At 47.7% G+C, this 21,727-nt stretch overlaps 1 long non-coding RNA gene across 1 annotated transcript in view; it reads right to left on the reverse strand.

The window, feature by feature from the left end:
- Positions 1-15,770, reverse strand: part of LOC121074380 — a 51,873-nt gene extending 36,103 nt beyond the window's left edge. The window contains exon 1 of the long non-coding RNA XR_005822298.1: positions 15,637-15,770. This is a non-coding gene — a long non-coding RNA (uncharacterized LOC121074380). The remainder of the gene's footprint in view (positions 1-15,636) is intronic.
- Between the last annotated feature and the right edge of the window lie 5,957 nt (positions 15,771-21,727).

Consider the following 21,727-nt stretch of genomic DNA (forward strand, 5'->3'; position numbering starts at 1 on the left):
CACTTGAGAGATTTAAACGAAGATGTGATTTCTTTAAACTTACTACCAAATAAAATCAGGGTTAAAAAGGAAGGCTTAATATTCCCCAAGTATTTTCTGGAAACATCCTGAACGCTAGCTGAAACGCACCAAGAGAAGCAGCTGAAGCAGCATAACCCGGGACGTTGAATTAAGCTGGAAATACCTATAAGCATTCTTGTGAGCAGATCCGCATGGGCTGCTATGAAGGACTCTGTAACTCTGCTGCTGAGGATATGAGGGAAGGAAAGGATATTATTAAAATGTTTATTATGGTAATACATAGAAATTAATTTGAAAAAATCAGCTCCCACTACACAAGGCTTATAATGAGCTTACAGCCTAAACACTGATGCTTTGTCAGATTAAGCGTACTTTGCTTCCTTCGCGTTTTACAGCGCAATGTAGCTACACGCTTTTTTCTCCTTCTTTAGAAGGCAACTCCTTCAACATTCTATTAGGAGGGAAATAGGGCTCAGGGACAGAAATGTCATCCTTTGAAAGACAACAGGATTAAAAAATGAACTGAGGGGGGAAAATATCCAGTTATCTGTTAACACTGGACTGTTTTTTTCGAGAAAGTTAATGTCATTTTACAGTTCAGAGCTTGCTAACGTTGGGTTACAGAGATAACAGGATTTACATGATCATGACAATTTTTAAAATACCCCATCACTATTACTAAATTTTACTTGTCCTGCAGACAAGTCAAAGCAATTTTCTACTTGTCAGAGATGATAAATCAGTCGTCTGGTGACACTGACAGGTGGATTTGTCAAATCTCCCTCGAAATACTTCAGTCTCTGCTTTCAGGCTGCTGTGAGCTCCAAGCGCGGAGTAACACAAGGGAGTAAGGCAGGGATTACGAAGAGATTTTTAGATTTTTAGGGCTGCTGTCCATTTGCCTGGCTTTCTGGGTATTTTCCTCTCTGAAGTGCAAGAACAGCATCCGGCTGCTGGGTTTGATTCTGGCACCTCACCCACAGAAATCCAGTTAAAAGCAGAACAGTTAAAAAACACAGTGCACTTTACAAAAATACATCTTGTTCATAAATACCAACTTCTCTTTTCTTCAAAGCACAGCTAAGGCAAGATAAAATTAAACCCTTTTTCTTCTAGCCGCTGTGTTTGCCCCTACAAGCTCCCCAAAGGAAAAAAGCAGTCTTTGAAGGAAAAAACCTGCCACGAAGATGCGTGGACAGAGGTGGGTACCTCATGCCCAGCAGCCAGGAAAGCGCCTGCTTCATCACAGTGAAGGTGCAAACGTCCCAGAGGTGGGATTTCAGAGCAGAGCCTCCTCACCAGCCCGCCAGGCCTCTCCAGGGAGGAGGAAGGGGACATTTGCAGCGTTCCTCTAGGTTTCCGCGTTAAATCCTCCAGCTAGAAGCGTGGCATGAGGGCATTTTTGCATCATTTTGACAGCGGGGTGGTTCAGACTGATTCCGGAGCTGCTGGGGAGCACATCCTTCCTTCTGCACACCTCGCTCAACACACAAGCAGTGGGAGAAAGGCACGAGCACTTCTGGTCCCTGACAGAGGCCATGCAAATCCCCACAGCCTTCCCTCCTGGCCAGAGGCTGAGCCAAGGCTGCCCTGCCGCTCCCCACGGCAAGCAAGCAGGGTGGAAACAGCGGCAGCCTGGTTTAGAAGCTACCCGATGAACGCAGCCATTTGGTCTGGGTGTAACACAGACACAGCTCTAATTCTAATAAAGCCATTTATTGGAGCGGCGAAGCACAGCTGTTCTCCCCGTCGCACCCACACCGTGCTGCGAGCACCGAGACTGAGACCCGGGGGTGAGGCAAGGAAGCCAAGTGGGAAAATGAAATAAATCACTTGGAAAACAGCTGGATGGTAAAAATGGTCGGCCCTTACTTAGGCTGGGAAACTACTCTAGATCCTGCTGTTTTACATTACCATTAACTTGAATCTAATTGCCATCTGGATAAGCAAGCTACTTTTTAAAAGAGACACACGTAAATTAATCTGCACTTATTTCCAAAGATAAGCTGCCACTGTTGCCAGAGAACCGGGAGCAGAATTGCTCCAAGTTTTAGGAAGCAAAAAGACTTTTTCCTAGGATGTATTGCGATTTCTTAAGGAAAGTTTCTTGCCAATTAAGGAATTCTTCCTATCAGGAAGAAGTTATGTGTCGTAATACTCTTAAGAGAGAAACACAATTACAAACAGAACCGGAGAAAACTCTTCAATTTTCCAAGTCACTTCTAATTCAGGCTGCATTGGCACTATCAATAGGAGGGAAAAAGAGGAATCATACTATCCTCTCTCCCCTTCTGTTGTCAAAGGAAAACTGAGCAAAGCATAGAGGCAGCCAATATCTCTTTCAACCCTAAAAACCAACGGCATTCAGATTAGAACACGGGTTTGAAGAGGACAAAGGGGGAAAAATGCAGAGGAACAATACCCGTGATGGCTCGTCAGAATTTTAAGGAGATGGCAGACTGTCAGAGCTCTGGAATAGGGTGCTGGTAACTCATCACAGCTCCTGTTCAGCTTCCAAGCAACAAAATGTGTCCGCATGTGTTGGAGAACAGATTTGCATTCGTTGCTTCCTATCCTCTGATGAAGGGTAATACTGAATAAAAAACGGGATAAAAATTAATAGCTTTCCCTCATGAGTGCCAACATTTCGCCCACCTTACTGGATATTTCAACCAGAGAAAAAGAACATCCTAAAAATTCTACAAACCACTAGAAGCTTTCACATGCCTTGCCTCTGTACAAGCACGGCCTCTGTACTGAGCTCGCCTCCAACAAAAACAGCTTCCCCCCCTTCACCCCATACCCTGCTGGCAATAAATGTGGAGAAAGAGCTGTTCTGTCCAGCAATCCACTGGGTAACACAGCTTGACACCACACTGCAGCTGGCATCCACATCTTTTGCTGAATTCTTCATTTTCTGCCCAATCACATCCAGTTCATTCAACCTCAAAGTCCTACTGAGGCTCAGCCCAAAGCCCTAAGCTCAGCTTTTGAGGCAAGTGACTCAAAACCAGTTACTTTTAGCCTTGTTACTGGCAATTTGAACTCTTCCAGCTCTCCACATACAATCATACCCACACCTCATGTTGATACCAGCATGCACGCTGTGTCCAGTCAAATATGCCCCAGGGCAACAAGACAGGGAGTGCAGAATATTATTTGTAACAGTGGGTGACAAGAAGAACTTTCTCCTCAAATGCCTTGCTACTTGCACCACTGCTGAGCGGCTCTTGCTGGTTTAAGTTCTTCATTCATCCTCTGCTAAAGGTTTTCCTAACGCAGTTAGCATGCCCCACACCAAGGGAGCGAAGACAAGCTTGTGTCCAAACTGTAACGAAAGCTAGACATCAACTCTGTTGAAGTTCCTTTGACACATACAAAAAAAACCTACTTTCCTCATGGCTGTCTTTGCTGTTCCAAGCCAAAACTGCACAGTTACAATTAGTATCACGTCCATTTTGTAACAAACAAACAAAAGATCTGGCTACTCTCTGGATCCAAAGCCATTTAAGCAAGAAGCCATTAAGGTTCCAGGCAAAGGACTGGTGTGGATTTTTTCTCTAGGGTAACCTGTGTTTATACCAACATGACACCCAAGTGAAATGGGGTGGGGAGAAGCCTCAAATCTTATGAGATGATGAGTACAAATACTAAGCTATGTCCACTTTGCGAAATTACAGAAGTGAATTACTCTTTTCCAATGATATGTAATACCTTGAGGTATTAATTCCTCCATAAGACTTAGCTAAATGCTATGCAGCTGCTGAGAACTGCACATCTGCATCACATTAACTGGTTTTTAAGTGTCCCCACAAATAAGCAAGCACATACCTCATGCCCCAGATAAAAAGCAAAAGCACCACTAATTGACGGGAGATACAGCTAAGCCTTGAACTGAATCACCACTAGTGGAAATTACAGAAAGAAACCGCAAGGAGGAATGCAAAAGGAGAATACCCCAGAATGAGTAAAAGGAGCAAGAATTGGGATGATCCTTCCTCAAGCCGTGCAAGTAATAAGCACATGACATACTGCTGCCCCCCTGCAAGGACAAGAGGCAAATGCAATGTCCTTACAGTCACAGTTCGCAGCAATGAGTAACGAGAGCTCCACGGAAACACAGGCATTTCCTTCCCTAATTCTCCAAACACCCCCTCTCCAGGATCTCATAATGATTAGCAACAGAGCTTAGGAAGGAAAGCACCTAAGAGTCTCATCATCCATCCTAGGTGTAGTCGAAGGCCACCCAGTCTGTCGGGTCCAAGTTTCCATCCACCAGTATAAAACTGGCTAGCGAGCTTCCAACATCTCTCATGGAAGGCACTTCCTTTTGGAACGGAATGAAAAAAAAAAGCAACCTTTAAGTGGTGAACACAAAGTAGGTCACTAAGAAGCCACATCAATAAAGTCTGGAAACAAAACTGGGAGGGATACTGTGTCAGCTATAGAATTGAGTGGTTATTATAAATGGGCTTCAGAAGTACAGCTAGAACATCTCAGCCGGTAAGCCGTTCCACGGATGAAATACAAGTACCCAGTAAGTGATGTACTACGGCTCTTCCTTTAAGTCTCTTCTAAAGCTACCGTATTTTTAAACATAATTGCATGGTTTTTAGACTGAAACAATAACCCTTCTAAACTCCATCAATAACACAAACAATCTTGACAATGATGATTTATCATATTGGATCTCAACCCCTCCACACCCCTCTCTCATCATAGTTTTAACTCAAGATGCATCTCAAAATCACCTGACAGCCGGTTAGGTACAAGACAGACGTGTAAATGGATTTGGTGCTGATATTCTCCAACAGGATGGACGTGCCAACCAAGGGACCTCACGGCCTGGACAGCATCTGTTAATGAAGCCTTGGCTACTGCCTGCTGGCTTGCAACCCAAAGCTGTCGTCCTGAGCACACAGAAAGCTAGGCTCTATCAGTCCACTCTCACTTTTTTCTAAGCTGTTAGTGAAATGTCCAAGTTAGTGTAACCCACAGGGTAAGCAGTTTCTCAGCAAGGAAAAAGTAGGTCAATTTAATCCTTGGCACATGTTTATAGGAACACCTAACTACTCACATGGGAAACTACCTTACCTCTCATCAGAGTGCCTTCTATGTCCTGAGCTGATCTTGTTTCAAAACCATTCTGAGAACAGAGTCAGAAGACTGCAAGGAAAACAGTTACTATCTCTTTACTATCTCTTGATATTAACAGCTATTGCACTTCAGATTCTTCATACAGACAGGGCTTATAGAATCACAGAATTATTAATTATATGTTTATAAAAAATTTTAAAGTCAGAACACAGGACTAAGGAGATCAGGATAACTCACAGTTGCTTAGTGGCTCATCTATATAAAAATTATCTATGACTGGCTGCCTTCTCCTTCCAAGGACCAGGTCAAAGGTGCCGAGAGCCACTAAACCCAAACCACCTAAAACATATGATATGGGATAATTGGTCTAACGCTCTGATGAAGGCAGGATCCAGATAACTTTAGGACACACAGCTCCAGGTGAACAGTGCTCTTACACTAAACAGAGGTTTACCGATGACAGCCACACTACATTTTCAGAGAACTTTCCAGCTGCACCCTATTCTATTTTCTGACAAAGAAAAAACAAATGCATTCTGACAAAGAAATAGCAGAAAGTAAGTTTTGCCAGTATAGGGAAGAATAATGCCTCTTCAAAGCACCTAGCTGTTTAACTATTAGTACTGCATTCCTCTCTATTTTTTTTTCTTTCCACCACTATTTCAGACATATTTTCATTTTTACAGCATACAAACTCCCTTTCCAGCACTGGGCATGAACCAGGAGTATTTGTTTTACTTTCTATCATCCTTCCTTTCTCCTACACATCCATCATTTGGTGAACAGAGGCTGTTTACATCACATTCTTGACTTTCCTACTAACTAAGAAAAAAAGAAATTAGAGCAGAAAATGCATAACTTCTTTCTGTAAAGTTTGCCTATGATGACCAAAAATAAAAAGGAGAGAGAGAAAGGATTTCTTCCTTAATTTGATGTAATGGTTATAAAAGTGGGAAGTTAGTAACCCCTAGGATCAAGGCCAGGAAAGCTGCCTTTCACACAGCTGTGGCTTGCTGTGCTCTGCCACTACTTACAAATCTTGATGTGAACGACCACTTTCTGCAACGCTGGGCTTCTTTGAGCAGAGGAGTCACCAGCTGAGGGCACGTGAAAGAAAACTGACATTAATATTTATGGCAAGCCCATAAAGCTTTTTTGCTACCTTCCTACATGGGATATAAAACTCATTACCTCCACAGAGCTTAGGCTGTTTGAAAACTTCACCGAGCAAGACCTTAGCTTATGGAAGGAAGAGTTAAGGAAGAACCCCATGAAATCCATTCAGCGAGGTAATCAGTCACACCATACCTCACTGACATCCCACGTAAGTGCTGCCAGAGAGCAAGAAAGAGACCCCACGAGCCTATGTCATCTCAAAGATAAATCTCCTCAAAGCAGGATTACAAGCGTGTTGAATTTTTACACCATATCCTTTTGCCATAGCTCTCAATTTCTGCTTTGGTGATACTACTCCGTTTTTCCAGATTTCACGTTTTCCAAGAGAACTATCAACTACTCACCATCCTGAGCAAAAAGATGGAAAATAATTATGGAAACATACCTCAAAATAGCAAGTTCTCAGTATTATTTGATGAAGAAGTCTAATGGTTTCCTAGCAAGTGTTAGCACATGGTGCTTTTGTTGCAGCAGCTTGGCTGCCTGAGGTATAACCCCATAACATAAATAAAACATCTTTTTCGGGAACCTTTTTGTCTCCTCTTCTTTCATAATGCCCGTACTGTACTGTACTCCTGCATATCAAGATAAAATAGCTAACTAATTTGGAAAATCTGGATCGGTTAGCTCTCCTCACACAGCCAACAAAACAAAGACGTATTACACAGGGGCACAGGATTTCACATGCCATGGAAAGTATGTTGGAGCTTCAGGTGGTATAATCTTTGCTCTGTAGTTTTCCAGTCTCCATCTGTGATGCATTTTCCTCTACAGTGAAGAGTTACCTTCTTGGAAGCAACGATTTAGTCAAACACCTGGCCCAGTCCACAAACGAAGAGAAGTTAATCAGTGCCAGCTCTCCAAACTCATTCGTGCCAGCAGGTCAGGCTGCTATCACTGTAAGGAGATAAGTTTATTACATTCTGAAGGTCAGCAAAACTTCACCTTTGTCGTTTCCAAAAAAGGGAGCAAGCAGACATAAACATTTGAATGAGAGAGTTTCCCCCGAGAGCATCTTGCCCCGCTGACCTGCAGCTCTGACAGCTAATAGGGTATTTGAGAGGATTATTAATAGTCACAAGAGGATCCAAGTAAAGCAGCAGGCTTAAAGGTAGCCCAAATGCAAGGCAATGCAACTCAGACTATGCAAGCAAAGCACCGCAGAGGTCTCAGGAGATCTGACTTCTGATGCCAAGTTTCTTGCATGTCCTTGGGCGAGCTATCTGACCTAGCGGTGCCCTGTTTCTTCATCTTCCTACGTCTGAGCAGCACTCAAATAAAACCATTCATGCACTCACTCACACCACTCATTGCCTTGCTATGTAAGTAAAAACATTTCTTTTTTTAAAAGCCCCAACGGGCAGCACGGGAATTGCTAATAAAGCTGTCACCGTTTGCCATGACAAACCCATGCACAAAACTGAAGCTACATGATTATTTCAGTCCTCAAAGAGACTGAGGTGCTCGCTTCAGCCCTCCCAGCCACTGCTGCTTTCCATACATTTCCTAGAATTGGAAATCCCTGCTACTACACGTTGCGCTGACGAGAGCAGCATCTGTACCCTATCTTGTTGAGATGGCATTCATGCACTAAAGAGTCAGCTAAATTAAGGTGTGAATTACCTCCGCTTATCTCAAGCCAATCCACTGACTCAAGGGATGAGAAACCAAAGAAAGCAAGTTTTTAACTCCCTCTGCCATACAGCTACCAACCCTGGAAAAAAGATCCCTCCAGAGGCATCAGCTCCATCTGCACTTCCTCCAAACCTTCGCTGGCAAAAGGGGATGGGCAAGTCACGCTTCCTAGCAGGAAAAATGCACTTACACTGTTGGGCAGTCACTCCGAGCTCTTCTGTGAAGTGCATTCCCCTAAAAAAGGGTAAGAAGTGAGCTTCTAGGCTTTCAAACTTGGAAGCTGGTAAGGCTGCAAGCCGGGAGCTGCCATCCAGTGCCAGCTCACAGCCTCCCCGCATCCCAGGGAGAACATCTCCCTCCTTTCCTTCTCACCCCCCTGCCACCAAAACGATGCCCCAAGAGACGTGCGGCACACTCCCTCCAGCGCTCGCCAGCCCCAAAGTGCTCTGCTGGCTCCCAGGCCGACACAAAACCATCGCTAGCAGGAGAGATGGGGCAGTGCAGTTCCAGAGTCGCATTCCTTGAGCATTAAGCTTCGTCTAGAACACTGCTAAACCGTCTTTTGTTCCTTCATGCCAGAAATCCCCTGAAAGCAGTCCTGACACAAAACCTCTTCCCCCAAAGCCCTGGATCACGGCAGAGGGCACCCAGCATTTGTTGTACAAGGGTAAAGCCTACGCAAAACGTTGCTTTCGTGTTAGTTTCTCTCTCTTTGCCAGAAACTTCATACCAAAATCCGAGTTGCCATCCTCTTTTCCAATATCCAGTCTCCAGTACCTTGTTCAAAGTCACTGCTACCCAGAACGTGGTGAGCTCTCTCAGAATTGATGCTACGGTGTCTGTGGTCTACCCAAAATAACTCTCTCTGCTTTTTTCATGCCATCCAGCTTGGGAAAAGGCGTGAGGTGAAGAGGTTCTGCTGAATCCTTCGGGCAGTGACACGAAAGCCTATTGCTGGGAGGGATCTGGCGGTTGGACTTGGCAATCTTGAAGGCCTTTTCCAGACCCGATGCTTCTGTGGAGCCTGACTGAGGGGTGATCATTTTCAGTCACACACTTCTTCCCTCGTCATCGCAATGCTGATTCCCAGTCCCACCCCTCCTTGGAAGCAAGGACTCAATGCACTCAGCCCCCTCCCCTCTCACGATACGCTACCGTGTAATTCTCCATCCACTTCCACACTCATTTGCCATTTTTCATTGTAGCTATTTCCTTTCTTCTCCGGTCCAGACGACAAGTTCCAAAAGGCAGGCAAAGCAGCCTCCGTCTGTAAAACACCACCTGCATCTACAGCATAGCACCGTGTAAATAAAATAAATTATCTTCACAAAGAAGAAAACAGTGCGTTCACAATTAAACCACTAACGTCCAAGAATGTAGACACGGCCCTACAGGAAGGGAAAAGGTGCCTGCAAGTTTTAATCAAGCCAGAACCGACGGGAGAAGCATACGCATTCTTATGCAAATCCACCCCAGACACTGCACATCTGCTGAACTGGGTGTCGTTTTCCCACAGTTCGCAGAATTAATGTGTTGAACTAAGTGCCTGCCAGTGCTTGCAGTGTAAGAGCTAATTTTTAATGGGGCATTCCCAGCTGTAACAAAAAATAATAATAATTCTTTAGATAATAAAGGATCTAAAGCCAGGACGTGGTTTTACATTTACTTAAGTGCAAAGACCCCCCCCTCACCTCCAAGAGCTCATTACCCGCACTACTCGACTTGTTTTGTAATTAAAAATAATCCAGATTCTTAGAGAAGAGCCCTTCTACAGTATTGTGACCTTTTGAAATCCCATTAAAGAGAATTAACAAATGTTATCATCTCCTGATGATTTCTGTAATGGCTTTCAGAGAGGGGGGTGGTGGTGGCATCAAAACACACAAAGGACGGTTAGAAGTTTACAAACCAAAATGCAGTGATTTTTCTCTTCCCTTGGTTCCTTTTCTTGCAGACAAATTATATTTCCATGATTGCTATGACTCTTTACAGAGGATTTCAAAGGAATCCAGATGAGAACTCGACTCAGTGACCTTGGGGCTAAGAAAGCATATACACCAGAAAATGCTGAAATCCCAACTATTTTTTTTTAAATCTATAAATATCAGTTGAAAGGAACTCATGATCTCATAATAAGTCAACGGGTCACAGTTATGCTCTTCTTATCTTCCCTTTTTTTCCCTATTGTTTAAAAATAGGAAACAGCACCACATGAAAATGTTCAGCCAGAGATAAATCGTGTGACTGAAATACAGGAGTCAGGAAGCTGGTGTTTTAAAATAATGTCATCCTCATTTTCCCCAACACACACTAGCATTGTTGATGCCTCCAAATATTTAAGTGACTTTTAATAAATTAGTAACCTAGGCAACATTTGGCGCAACACAGGCAGCTGGAAGAGCACAACTAAAAACTCTTAACAAAAGTGAAAAAAAACAACACAACCATTTATGTACAAATTAATGTCAGCATTCCTTAAAAAAAGATGATGGGCAAATGGTTTTAATGTCAACAGGCTAATACTGCAATAAAGTTTGGGAATAAAGCAAAGGAGAAAACAGCCTACATCCAGCCCCCAGCTGTGCTCCCGGTCACAGCCACAAACACAGGAGGCAGCGAGCAGAGACCGAATAGCGGCGGCAGCATGGAGGATCTGTAATTACCCCCTGCACCACAACTCCTTGGAGCCCAGAGGAGTTACCAGCGAAGCTGGCACACAGCAGGTATGAGCAGCTCACCTGCGTGAGAGCTTCAGTTGCATCCTTCGATGTCCCCTTGCTGGCTGGCAAGGGAAGGCAGTACCCCTGCCCAAAGCACGCTCGTCTGTTTTCAGTCTGTAGCAAACGCAGTTACTTAAAAGCTTGGTTCTGATTAAATTCCGTCCTTTACAGCGGACAACCGACTGCAAGTGATTGCTTTTTACCACTCTAACGAGACGCAAAAGCGCTTTGTGCCGTCGTTACCTGATGTTTGTAAGCAACATGCCTCTTTGGTACCTGAAGGCCACGGTAAGGTCAGACGCCCTGACAGCAGGCATTGCCCAAACGCACAGGAAACGGCATTGCCCGGCCCAGCGAGGTTTGCCTCCTGAGCCTGCTGTTGCACCGGGTTGCTACGTGAGTTAAAAATAAGCCTACTGATCCGAAGGAAAAGCAATACTCGGGAACACCGACCTTCTTCGCTTTCCAACACGAGACCACCTCTGCGGACACGCCATACACCTCGTAAGCTCCCCTTCAGCAAGTTCCCACCCGTCCCTTCAGCTTGTCCCACGCAGTAACTCCTCTGTAACAGCAGACGATCTCCTGCAACTAATCACAGCCCCGGGCGCGCACACAGTGCAGCTTTATGCAGAACGGAGCCCAGCCACGCTACCTGCACGCATCTCTAGGAGAAAACCCTCTGCAGCTAGAACAGCCGTCCCTCAACCACCAGATCGCCTTGCCACTTCAATGTGTTACGAATTTTTGTTTGGTTTTACGATAAGCACACCCTCCCTACCTACTCCTTGTTAGGCAGCCTTCAGGTGACTTTTTAATTGAGCTTCTGGAGACAGGCGATAAGCTTTGGAAGCGGAGAGGACACCACTCCCCGGAGTGTTTCGGGCTGCCTCGGGCAACCTCAGCAGCTCCGGCACCACCGTAAAGAAAATGCCGCCACCTGGTGGGATCTCCTCCGGGCCACGGGACGCGGTCCCTGGGTTTGGGGAGCTCGTGACCCCCCGGGGAGGGTCGCTGACCTCGCACGGGCATCTCGTAGCAATCTCGCCATGAGCATGGAAGGAGAGGATCTGCTGACACCAACAAGATGCTATTTGTTACTGGTGCTCACCCAAAGAGAGATGGTTTGGAAAAGGATAACCTTTGCAGTAGAAATTAGGAAAAAAAAAAAAAGAAAAAAAAAAAGGTATCAAGCTACCTACAAAGCCACAGCGAGGCAGGCTGTAAAGAAACAGAAAACCCCGGCACAGAGTCAGAGTCATTTATAAAATACAGTTGAGCAAGGTAGATGATGGATTGCTGGAACGGGTAACTCACAGAAATTGGGTTTTTGGACTGAGTTTCACATGATTAGAGATGCTTCTGGACAGCGCTTGAGTCTCAGCTATTTTTTAATCTCCACATGACACTATGTGGATTAGCAGAGCTTCAGTCCCGAGCCCAAGCCTAATATTTTCAGGCAGCCAATACTTAAAAGCCTCAAAGTCGAGTTTCAGGCAGCTGAGAGACATTTATGTCTGGTTACATGGGGTCTAGTGCTTTTATTTGGAGTCAGAGCCAGCGAAGCTCTGCCTGGAGATCAATATCCACGAGAAAGCGTGGAGCCCTTCAAGCCTCGGTCTGCAGAGCAGGCTCTTGCTGCTGGGAGAGGGGAGTGAGAGGTTTATTCTGGCTGTAAGGAATGTCTCCAGGCTGCTGGCCGGATTAGAGGACAAGGTGATGAAAACATCCACGTCCGATCCGCACTAGAGGCTGTTCAACCACTATCGTCTTTTAGCACCAGTGCTAAAAGGGAAAGACATTTCCTAGCCCTGATAAGGCCCCAGAGCAGCACTGCCCACTCCCAAGATGAACACTCAGGAAGGAACAGACTCTTCCACGTGCTGTTTTCTATGTATTTCAGCAACTCCTACCTCACAGTTCATCATTCTGGTGCACGGGTGCTTACGGTGAGCTTGGAACAGGCGCTCCAGAAACGGATTTGACAACCGCCGTTGCAGAAGTTTACAGTCTGTATCTAAACAGGTTGTAAGTCTGACAAAATCTGATTCTGCCCCCATCACATGCAACATTTAACACCAATGCTGCAACGCTAGCTTTATAATTCATTGTTACAAAATCCATGGATGTGCAGTCAGCCATACCAAGCGATATAATTGTTCTGTTTTCACTGTTAGCACCGAGAAAGCTGTAAATTCAGTCCTTCTCCTGTCTTCCACCAAATCAGTTCCAAAGAACAGAGAAAGAGACCTTGAAACTTTGACTTAGAACACTGGTGGATGCTTTCAAAAGTCAGTTATCCCTATTACAGAGAAAAAACCCATAGTATTAACCCAAGCAAGACAATCTCTTCCCTCTTACCCATTCCACACGTGCCGTGAGGCCGAAGTAAGCCATCAACCACAACACACACTGATACATATTTTACAGAAACATCAGTTGTGTGTCAAAACTAGTGCTTGGAAACATCATCTGACGGCATTCACATGATTTGTGTTTCACAAGCAATTAAAGCTATCACTCTGACAAGCAAATGGGATGTTCCCATTCACTGTTCAAACATGAGGTTAGAGGACGCTGCTCGCGGTACAAGCTCTGTCCTTCAGCAAGGAAACGGTTTTCATGGTTTGATAAGGTCCTTGTTAATTCACCTAACCAGAAGGTGCCGAAACTCCAGAAAACAGAATGAAAAAGTTACTCTGTGACTACTGCAGGAACGCAGGAAATGCAAAAATAGCCAGACTGTGATTTGGATCTGGTAGTGAGGTCAGACGAGACCTCAGTGTCACACTGAAATCACATCGCAGGCATTGCAAAGTCCTACTGTACTCACATCGCTGTCATGCTGCTGGCAAGCCACAGAGACCAGTAATGAGGGTACTTTACGACTAAACTCTTTTCTCTCTGCTTACAGATGAAGTTTTACAGGCTCTGCAACTGGACCAGCTCCCCTCATGCTAGTAATTGTCTCCTTGGACAGAGGCGAGCTGGGTGGCACACCGCTGCAGAACAGAGATGCACAGAAATAAGCACTTGTCTCCGAGCAGGTACCCAACTCCTGTACTCTAAAAGAAGCGCTTCCACAGCTTTTCAGACTATTATCTTCCGTTTGGAACAACTCCACAGCACAGTTGTCCACGTCTCATGCAGAAAAGAAACGCTGTGACATCAAAAGCTGCATTTCTTGATACGCTAGAAAGAAAATGGTTCTCATCTTTTCATGTTAGATATTCCTTCCCTCCCCCAGCCATTCATGGTGAAATAATCAGTGTTAGTGTTCGCATTGTTTATCAGACAATTCAGACAATAAGACTAAGCTTTCTGCTCCTGTTTTCTTTAGCTGTGCTGCTGTGGTTCCTCGAACAACTGTGCAAGGCTTTACTTTTAATCCTATAAATAACACTTGTCACTCATAGATTTGTAACCCATATTTAGTTGTGCACAAACATGGCACAGCTTCAGTTTGATTCATCGTCCGCAAACTTATCCAGATGTGTTCACACAAGAAAAAAGGCTAGGAAGCAGGAGGAAATAAACAAATTCTAGCTAACCCAACTGCAATTTCATAGGGAAGACACCACCACATCAGATTCTTCACGAGGGAGAGAGATAATGAGTTGTTTTTAAACTAAGAATAATTAGTTATTGTCCTTGGGCTACACGATGTATTTTTACACGCTTGAAGTCTGCCCTGATTTTTATAGCCTATCGGTTAGCTGCTCCGTCGCATGGAGTTTTTTTCCATTTATCTACATGTTAGTGTCAGACTACAAACACATCACAACACATGACGCGACTTTATCAACAAGCAGGGTTTCTCACTGTGGCTAATTTTGAAACCACATTCCTGCTTCCACTCATACGAGATATAACCTTGGGTAACAATCAGATAGGCTGGTGCCAGACATCCTCTTCATAAGTACGTTCTCATTTTACCTTCGGAAAGTATTCTAAACAAACAAACAAACAATCTGAAGGCACTCTGCTTTCTTCTGAGCTCCCCCCGCCAGCAGCAGAGGTGTTTGTTTTTTTCAAAAAAGGTGTTTTTTTTTTTTCAAAAAAGGCTGCATTTTACAGTCTCAGCATCAGGCTGAGAGTAACAAAAGAAAGCCACGCAAGAAGCTGCAAGTTAGACAAGTGGAAACTACTGAAAATCCCAAACTCCTACGACAATTAATTGCACTAAGTATAACTCTGCTCCTTGAAGCACCAGACAGAAAGCAGACAGACAACCTCGTCCCACCGCACCAGCTTTTCAAGCTCCCAGAATAAACACAAAGCTCTTTGAACAGACCGTGTTCCCCTGAAAACCTGCAGCCTGATCCTCCTTGCTGGAGGTGGCAAAGGCTAACTGACCGTGGTGGTGCTCACCATAACCAACTGTGCCCAGCCAGCAGAGCTCCTGGAGGTGACTTACTTGTGCCACCCGTACCTTTTGGGCATAACGCAACCGGTAGCGTGTCAATAACGACACTGATAGCGGGGCGTGTTGGCTTCCAGTCTTACAGACCAGGAAGAGCCTGGAGAACCTCGCCGGGATGCCGGGCAGGGCAGGACGGAGAGCGGGGCAGCAGGGCAGGACCTGCTGTGAGAAGACACCGGCGACACGAGGCGTTTTGGGGGGTTCTGCGAAGCGCCCCGCGTGCGGGGCCTGCCCGAGGAGGGACCCCCAGCTTGGTGCCGGAGGGGCGGTGAGGCGATGCCGGCGCCGTCGGGGCTTCGTTCGCTCTGCGAGCGGCGTGAGGGCGGCGGGGTGGGCGAGGGAAGGACACAGCAGCTCAGGTGTCTGACTGGGGGTGTGTAACGACGGGCTTGGATCACCCCCCCGGAAAAAATATTAATTAATTAATTAAAAAAAAAAAAACAAACTGAAGGAAAAGTTGGGCCCGCCGGGAAGTTCCCTCCGCTCCCGACCCGCCGTGCGCCCAGGCAGCCGCCCAGGCCGGCCGCCGGCACGTCCCGTCCCCCCCCCCCGGCTCCCCCTTACCGTAGACGCGCAGCCAGCCCTGCTGCTGGCACACCGACTCCAGCAGGACGCGGTCCAGCGCGCCGCCCGCCGCCGCCTCCAGCTCGTCCGAGCCCAGCTCCGGCTCCGCCAGCGCCTCGGCCGCCCAGGCCGCCGGCTCGCCCGCCGCGGGGGGCGCCTCCATGCGGGGGAGCGGGGGGGGGGACGAGGCGCCGCCGCCCTCCCGCCCGCGCTGCGCCCCGGCCGCGCCTCGCCTCAGCGCGGCTCCATCCCCGCCTCCCCCGGCCCCGCCGCCCCCCGCCCCCTGCGTCACGGCGGCGGGCGGAGGCCGAGCCCGCGGCCGCCCCGCTCTGGGCGCCCGCCGGCGGCGGCCACGCACCGGTTCCTGAGGGGGGCCCCGCCCCGCCCCGCTCCCCGCTCCCCGCTCCCCGAGCCTCCGGCCTAGGCCTGGAGCTGGGCGCCGGGGGGCGTGAGGGCGGCCGGGGGGCGCAGCCCTCAAGGAGGTTCTGCTCCCACACCCCCCTTCAGAGCAGGGGGTGAGCCCGCTGTGCCGCAAGGGTCTCACGACAGCACTGCCTCCGTCCCTCGCAGGGACCTCAAAGGGGCGGTTTCAGGGTCAAAAATGGGTGTGAGACGGCGCTCCCGGGGTTTCCGTGCTCCCCAACTACACCAGGCTTTAACTTTCCATTTGGTTTTTGGTCAAGTTCCCATTGATCAAGGTGCATGTTCTTAAAAATCCTGAATAAAATACCTGCGAGGGTAGCGTGCGTGTGTCCCATCGTGTTTTAAATGAACACTGAAGCGTGGGTTCGCAGGGAGGGCGGGCAGGGGGGTCGGCTCGTTTTGGGCACCTTCCCTTGTTCTGGGTTTGAGCCTGTCCCTGATCAATATGAACTGGGCAAATTCATCCAAGCACAAAGATTCAGTGATTATCTCCATAGTGCATAGGTGATTTAGCAAATCAGCCATTTCTTCCACGTTTCTCCGAAACAACGTACTGAAACCTAAAGCTTAGCGCAGGCTGTCTCTAAAGGCACATCTCAGTACACAACTTCTGCAGTAGTAGAAAGAGCCTAACAACTTTTTCTTTATTCAAACAGCTAAACAACGCTGTCCTTGGCATGGCCGCAGAGCCGTTACACAGCCATAAAGCTGCTTTAAGCCAGATACAGCTCCCCCACTTCTAACCGTGCTGCGTGCCATCCTGTTTTATTTGGCACTACAACAGAGTAAGAGCATTCGCGTGGTGAGTTACAGCACCTCGGCCGAAGAGCCGTAACTTCCCTCTGAAGGGGCCATTACTCTCTAAGCTCTGCAGTGTAACAAAATCAGCTGCCTGAACCCCAAAGTTTGTCTCCGGTGCTGTCTCACAGCTGTAGGACTTGCACAGCAGCACTGAACCGACTGGATTCGAGTACACTCACGCTGGTGTAGTTGTGTTCGCAATGGAAGATGCACAAACTATTTCAATAGAGAAAAAGGTCCTGCCAGCCCTATGATTAATTGATGAAACCTTGTTTCCTGGGGGTTTCGGTCTCATGCTTGACTAAGAGCTTGACCTGAATCTTGCCCTACAACTGGGTCATTCTCTATCCAGTCAGGAGCTCTGTTTTCTGAAATGGGATGAGTTTGCATCACAGTTTTTCCATTGTAGGGTGGGAATACGCACCCTGCTGCAATTTCCAGGCTGACTTTGAAAACAAAGAAACCTCCTTCCTCAAAATGTTGGCTTGTTTCATGATCGGCAGAACCGGTGCAGCCTGGTTTCCCACTGATTCACATCCCAAGGCAGACTCCCTGGGATCTAGCAAGGAGTGGACACCTGCAGTCAAGAGTCTTGTAGGATCTCTCTGCTTTACCTTGCTGCCGGTGTTCATTATTCCTGCTGGCATTTAATTAGCTCTTGGACCTTTATGACTCTTTCTTTTGTTTGAAACAGATCAGCAGGTTCAATGCTTACTGAGGTTTTATGAGGTGAGACACAGGACCACGAGAAAAGAGATATCCTGAGTTTGGTGGTGTCAGCCTCAATTCTCTGGGAAGTAAAGATGAAAAACTTACCCCCCCAAACAAGAAGAGTTAGACCAGGCAGAAACCTGGTGAGGATTCATCCTTTCACCCTTGTGACAGGCGCAAGGCAATTCCTCCGGCCTCTTGCATAAAGATGCAGCCCCTCGCCATCTGAGCAGGCCATGTGGGCTGCGCATCCCTGGGGAGCCAGGACACCCAGTAACATATCCTGGCTCCTTTCCACCCCAGAACATGCTCTGCGTCATGGTTTCCAAAGGACTGGGAGCTGAGGGTGTGCAGGGCTACTCCTTCCAGAGAGGACATCTGCATAAATTGCCATAATGATACCATAAAGCAGCACGGCAGCCAATTCCTCCCTCCTACGTACTCTACCCTTGCTCATTCCCACTGCTGCTGATAATATAACATATTCTCCAAGCTTATCACTTAGTGGCCATAATCCAATAAACTTGTCAAGGTTTTCCCTCCTAGGCTCTCTGCAGCCCTCTCCTCTCTTTCAGCCTGTCCTAAGCCTGTCCCTCAGCCGTGTCCCTGTGTCTACCTGCCACAGCTGCGGCAAGCTTGCACGGGCAGCTGCAGGGGAAGGGGGGATGGAGCTGCTTGGAGAACGCGAACAGGAGCTGGCGTATTGCGAGGGAAGGATGTGGCTGTTGAGCTGCTGCCAAAAGAGGAATTGTGGAGTTTGAAAAAGCTGCCACATAGTGCCGGGACGACAATTACACAGGACCGGCGCGGGACACTGACAACTGGTTCCCATCAAGTGGGGACTGGTTGTGTCTGCCAGTATCGTCAGCCCGTTCCCAACACGAGGTCTGGAGCAACCGGAAAGTGAAGTTTCTGAAATTTGCACTGCAGCAGAAAACAAAATCCATTCTTCTGCCTTCACTTGTGGGTTTGGGTGCAATATAAACAATAATAAATAGCAGAGATGACTAAAATAGGAAGGCTGATTTTGCAGGCATGGCAGTAGCAAAAATAGACATATTTTGTAAATAAAGATGTCCTGGAAATAAGAGATGCCTGAGTTTCATGCACATCAGTTCAGCTGTTCTGGCTTGGGGACTTCTCGGCCAGTAGTGCAGAGGGGATTTGTGCAGGCGTAAATGATCAGTAACCAAGTGCATGCACGGAATTCCCTTTGTGAGAAGCAGGGCCGGGAGCTAATCTGCTTGTGGCCGTCACGTTAACCCACAGGCTCTGGTTAAATTGGGACTGGAGCTTTACTCAAACAGAACAGGTTAAAGCAAAGAGTGTGAGGGGAGCTGCAGCTGTATTTCCATTCATCCAAAGCCTGCGCGTGTTGTAGAAGAAATTGAGCTACATCAGCACGACTTGGGAGAACAAAGCTTTCGCGCTGACCTTCTTCCAGAACACATCCACGTCTTCAGGAGCAAACAGGTCTCAGTTCGGTGATCTTATCTCAAAAAGGGAAAAATAAAATGAGAAGATACACAGAGGAGGGGATCAGGACAGTGGAAGCGATGGAGTAGATACGGCATGAGGAAAGGCTACAGAAAGGAAGGGGCTGCAGCATGGAAGAGCAGCACCTCGGGGCAAGCAAAGGCGGAAAAATCTGAAGGATGCCACGAACCTGGAGTTTTATGCCTTGCAATGCAAGAGCTAAGGAGCGTGGAGAGAAACTATCAGGTCCAAAGCAGACAAAAGGAAGCACTTTTTCACACAACACATAATTACGCTGTGGAACTTACTGCCACAGGATGTCACGGAGGCCAAAAGTATAAATGAATTCAAAAAAAAGGATTAGACGGATTCGTGCAGCCTCCAGCTCAGGAAGTCTCCCCGCTGCTGATTGCCGGAAGCCGGCAGGGTACGCCGGAGGAAGGATTGCTTTATTCGTTCCCTCTTCCGAAATCCCTTCCTAAGCATCTGCAGCTGGCCATGGCCAGGCACTGGTCATACTCGTGCCTGTATCCTCCTGCTAATTCCCTGTAGATGGAGCCTGATGGACCACAGCCATCACCCAGATGGGGCTGACCCCAGTTTTGCTCCCTTGGACCTGCTGCAGTCGGCAGTGACCGGTCTTTGCTGCTGCACTGGGTGATGGAGCCCTGAGGGCTCCAGAGCCAGCCTTCCACTCCTCCTGCCCCTGGGATTAAGCACCAAAATCTCCGCTGCAAAGCCCCCTTTGAACATGGCCAGCAGATAATGCGCACGCTGATTAAAAAAAGAGAAAAACCAGCACAGGGGAAAGTTAAATATTAAAGAACTGCAGCCCAGCTTTAACGGCTGCCGCCATCCCTCCTTCATCTTGTGCCAGCTGCCCCCAGGATACGTGTGCTGATGCTGGGTTTCTACCTTGCAAAAGTGGCTGCTATTTTAATGAAACTCTAATTTTTCGCTAAGGGACAAGAGGAACATCTGGTCTCGCTTCAGCAGGACAACATCCCCTCTCTATTTACACATGTGGTGAGATTGGTGCGGCTCTCAGCTGTTCACTCCCCGTCCCGTACACGCGATGCAGGGCAGCACAGGGGCGAGGCTGGTGTGAAACACCAAAGATGTGGGCTGGCAAGATCCCATCCTGCCAACAACCAGTGATTGCTGCCCGCTGCGCTGCTGCCAGCGTGGCCGTGGAAGGTGCTGTCCCTATCCATCCATCCCCGCGGAGAGAAAATGCAGCTGGAAAGCTACCAGCTATGCTGCCTGCCCCTGACATTTGGGCAGCATCCCTTATTTCAGGAGAGCTGTGCTGCTGTTAAGCAGTCTCATAAGCAGATCTGTAAAACCCTCCTGCTGGTTCTAATGAGCATGGGACTGGCATTTAAAAATGTAGTCTTTTAATGGGTCTTTTTAGGAAATGGAGCTGATCCCCTGGCCACTGGGAGCTGATGGCAGCAGATACTGTGATGATGGCTACATGGGTTGAGTTTTATCTTTGGGCAACAAGGAAGGAATGATGGATTTATCCCTATTTTTCTTGCTAAAGCCCAGGTTAGGTGACTTGGATTGAACTTTGTGTAGCACATAACCCCTGGATTTATCTGCATCTATAGGAACACGAGCTTCTTTCTCTGGGCCACCTATCTTACTACTTTATCCAGCCTATCTCTGCTTTGTTTTTGCGCTGTGTTGCCTAAACAGATGGGTTCCCTGTCCTTGCTATTGTAAGCAGAGACAGATGCAAATACATAGGAACTCATGATCTGTTGTGTGGTAACCTAGAGAGGCCGTTGTCTGCAAACAAAGGGTGTGCAAAGACACAGACAGCCTCGCTTGGGGTAGCCTGGAGATGCATGGCCCCAAAATACTGCTGCCCTTACATGTCTGTCATTGGAGCTGAGCGCAGCGGTGGCACCTTCCAAACAGAACCGGTGGAGAGCTGCGAGATGATGACATGTCGGAAGAAAGGAGGAGCAAAATGTATATGCCTCCCCTCCCCATCCTCCAACCTATTGTTCCTTTAAGCGTCCGAATAAACAAAGGAAAGCGCACTGGTCTGGAGCACAAGGCAGCTGTGTCAGCAGCTCACCTATGTGCCAACACAGACCCCGTCCTTCCCTACCCCCAGAGGGTTCTGGCTCAAGCTGTATTTAAAATGAAATGCCAGAACCCCAGAGTTGGGTGTGACAGAAGAAAGCAGGGTCTCCGATCAAGAATTGCGCTGTGACGAGCCATGGCTGTGTGCGCTGGTCACACAAGGCCATCAGCCTGAAGCACACAACCTGGATTTAGGGTTGGCAAAGAGGAGATTTAGGACGTCGGAGAAATACAGAAACACCCTAGGCATTTCAGGAGCACCAGCACACAGGGGTGTAACCGTGCAAGGGTACTATCAGCAGCCACAGCAAGAGCAGTGGTGCAGCGTTGCATATCCAAGCCCCGTTCCCTCCTTGGGAGGAGGTCTGGGTTCCCTTAGCCACCGTGTCAGCCTCAGCTCTTGGTCTCTCAGCCTTCGTGGTGCCTGACATGGTCTCTGCAAGGCTTCTGGTGCTTTTTTTTGTCTGGGAGTCAGTGGTGGGGCATTTAAGGGATGGGCAGCGGCATCCCTGCTGGAGCGCAGCAGTCAGGCCTTCCTCAGGCGAGGCAGAGGAGCGCAGCCCGGGCTGCAACACGGCCGCCT

Source organism: Cygnus olor, chromosome 8 (genome assembly GCF_009769625.2).
Source record: "Cygnus olor isolate bCygOlo1 chromosome 8, bCygOlo1.pri.v2, whole genome shotgun sequence".
Classification (NCBI taxonomy): domain Eukaryota; kingdom Metazoa; phylum Chordata; class Aves; order Anseriformes; family Anatidae; genus Cygnus; species Cygnus olor.